This window comes from Episyrphus balteatus, chromosome 3 (genome assembly GCF_945859705.1).
Source record: "Episyrphus balteatus chromosome 3, idEpiBalt1.1, whole genome shotgun sequence".
In the NCBI taxonomy this organism is placed as follows: domain Eukaryota; kingdom Metazoa; phylum Arthropoda; class Insecta; order Diptera; family Syrphidae; genus Episyrphus; species Episyrphus balteatus.
In genome coordinates, this window is record NC_079136.1 from 86,983,041 (window position 1) to 86,986,192 (window position 3,152).

The following is a 3,152-nucleotide window of genomic DNA, read 5'->3' on the forward strand; positions in this document are numbered from 1 at the left end:
TATTCTTAGGAATAAGCTATATCTGCTTGTTGAAAAATTGATTTTTTCTCTATCCTTAGGAATAAGTACTAACTGACTGTTTAACTGACTATTGAAAAATTGGCCCTTAGTCGAATTTCTCTCTAACTCGAACCAATTTTCGTGTCCTGTGACATTCGACTTAGATGGAGTTGACTGTAATTTATTTATTTTTAAAAAATTTTTTTATTTGAAATTTCAAAACTTTAAAAACAAAAGAGGTTTTTTAGTAAATTTTTTTCCAATAGATGTCAGGTAAATATACATGTGATTTTTATATTTTAAGCTTTGTTTACTTTTTCGTACTTTTTTGACTTTGTGTTTTGATGTAGTTCAGGCTTTACATTAATATTAGTTGTTGTCTAAAGAAATATAACGCATCGTGAGAACATTTCTTAAAGTGTCAACATTTTAATCATCTAACGTTTAAATGGTGCTACCAGCTGTTTTTAAAGTTGACATTATATAGATTTATCATTCCACGCTTATTTGTATGGATAAATTTATTAAATGTATGTTATTATAAGTTAGATTTAGTTTCATTTATAAGTAGCGTACATCAATTAACCGTCATTCCGGGAACGCTTGTTTTGGGGTATATGTATTTCGATTGCAAATAATTTAGCAACCCGAACTCCTACAAAATTTTGGTTTTCTGTTATGAATTAAGTCTAAAGAGTCGTTTCTTTTGATGTCTCGTTACATGGATTTGGAGAAAATTTTTGAAAATTCCGAATTTTTAGACAAGGGATAATTTTCGAAAATCTTAAAAAAATAAATTTGTAATTTTACTATCTGAATGCATAGGCCTGTTCACTGTGATCTCATACCTGTAAACCAAAACTGGTTTCGGGACTTTGATCCGAAAATATCTGCTTCCGAATGAAAAAAAAAATATACATATTAAGATTAAAACTAAAATTTTATTTTTTTGGTGATATTATGATAAAAAAAACGAGGCCAATACGATATAATCTCAAAAATATCTCGTTTAACTTTGTGAAATAAAAAATAAAAATCAATTATGGTCAAAATGTCTTCCGGGAACGCTTTAAGAATCTGAATTAATAATGTAGTTTTAGACACACAATTCTGAATGTTTTGGCTTTTGAGTATTTTTAATCCAGAATCCTATCCCAGTATATCTGTAATAAAAACTTTAATCAAAAAAGTTGCCAAAAAAATAAAAATAAAAAAACTACTTATGGCCTAGATATTTCGTTCATGCATGTATAGCATTTTTTTTTGTAGAAATTGATTTCTAAACAAGTCATATTTATAGGAAAAATATACGAAAAATTGTGAAAGAAAGGAAAAAAAACGGAAAAGGCTATTTTTTGGTATACAGCTACACTGAGGGAAAAAATAAATTGAAGTTGAAACGTCGTTGTTTCAAAGATGAACTACTTTGATTTATGTGACTTTAAGATACGAAACCATCAAAAATTAACCTTTTTTCCACTTTGATTTTAAAATGTTCATCTTCAACGCAAAATCATTCCGAATAATAGTTAAATCAATGTGGTTTTCATTGATTTTACGTTATTTTATGGTGGCTTTTCCCTCAGTGTAGGTGTTAGGGTGGTTTACAATCTGTAAAAAGGTCAAAGGTCACAAAACTTTTTATTTAAAAAAACGGTAGGTTTAGACAAAAATTATTTTCTACAAACTTGTAGCTGAGATTATTTTACAAAAAATTGTCATACAACATTTCAAACTATCTCATGTAATTTGATTAAAATAACAAATTTAATACAGTAAAATAAGGTGAAAAAAGGGGTAAATCTCGGAATGAATGCTAATAAATTTTTTTTTGCTCAATATCTTCGTTTTGGCATTCTATAACATACCTCAAAAGTCTAGAAAAATCTAATGTGCGCAAGTCGCGATTTTCAAGGTCAAAGCGCGAAAGGAGATTTTCAAAATTAGCAATAATAGACAATGATAATATGTACACATATGATACATGTCTTCGAGGTATTTAAAATCACAAATATGAAAATACCAAGAAAACCAAATGCGAGTTTGAATTGATATAATTTCTAAACGGTGCGTGATAGAAGAAAACTTTGTATAACAATTTTTTGTAAAATAACCTCAGCTACAATTTTGTAGAACATTATTTTTTGTCTAAAACCTACTGTTTTTTTTTTTTAAATAAAAAGATTTGTGACCTTTGACTCTTAATAATGGGACTAGCGGACAGAGGAAACTTGAGGATTTTTTAAAAATTGTATGCCAACAACTTTATACCGAAAATTAGCCTGTTACAACTTTGTTCCTTGAAAAAATCTATTTTTCCTCTGCTAACTATTAAAAGTTCTGAATTTCCAACTCTCATTTTTGCTTTATGTAAACCGCCTTAAACGAACCAAGTACATTTTAACTCCATCGAGATTTACAAAGGGATCGAAAAGTATTTAAAGCTAGCCTCAATACTACATGTAATCGTGGTGAATCTGTTAATTCTGTTGTACGTGTATTAAACTGTAATAACTATAACTGTTATACAAAAAATAAAGAATTGCATAATTAATCAATATTTTTTTCTGAACAAACTAATGAGTATTAAGCGGCCCATAGACACCACACTTGTGTGCACACTTGTGTCGGTGTGCCGGACTGTGTGATGTGTGTAAGCTGGATTGGACACCAATTTTCGGTGTGAGACACGGAGCGAGTAAAATCAAAAGATTTTGATTTTTTTGTGTCGGTGTCCAACCAAATGCGAGTTTGAAGTGGTATAATTTCTAAACGGTGCGTGATAGAAGAAAACTTTGTATGACAATTTTTTGTAAAATAACCTCAGCTACAATTTTGTTGATCATTATTTTTTGTCTAAAACCTACCGTTTTTTTTTTAATAAAAACTTTTGTGACCTTTGAGCCTTAATAATAGGACTAGCGGACAGAGGAAACTTGAGGATTTTTTAAAAATTGTATGCCAACAACTGTATACCAAAAATTAGCCTGTTACAACTTTGTTCCTTGAAAAAATCTATTTTTTCTCTGCTAACTATTAAAAGTTCTGAATTTCCAACTCTCATTTTTGCTTTATGTAAACCGCCTTAAACGAACCAAGTACATTTTAACTCCATCGAGCTTTACAAAGGGATCGAAAAGTAGTTAAAGCTC

At 29.4% G+C, this 3,152-nt stretch overlaps 1 long non-coding RNA gene across 1 annotated transcript; it reads right to left on the minus strand.

Moving 5' to 3' along the window:
• Nucleotides 1-663: 663 nt before the first annotated feature.
• LOC129914287 (uncharacterized) lies at nucleotides 664-912 on the minus strand. Its single transcript, XR_008772166.1, has 2 exons — nucleotides 849-912; nucleotides 664-783 (listed from the first exon to the last, which is right to left on the minus strand). It is a non-coding gene; the product is annotated as an uncharacterized LOC129914287 (long non-coding RNA).
• Nucleotides 913-3,152: the final 2,240 nt, after the last annotated feature.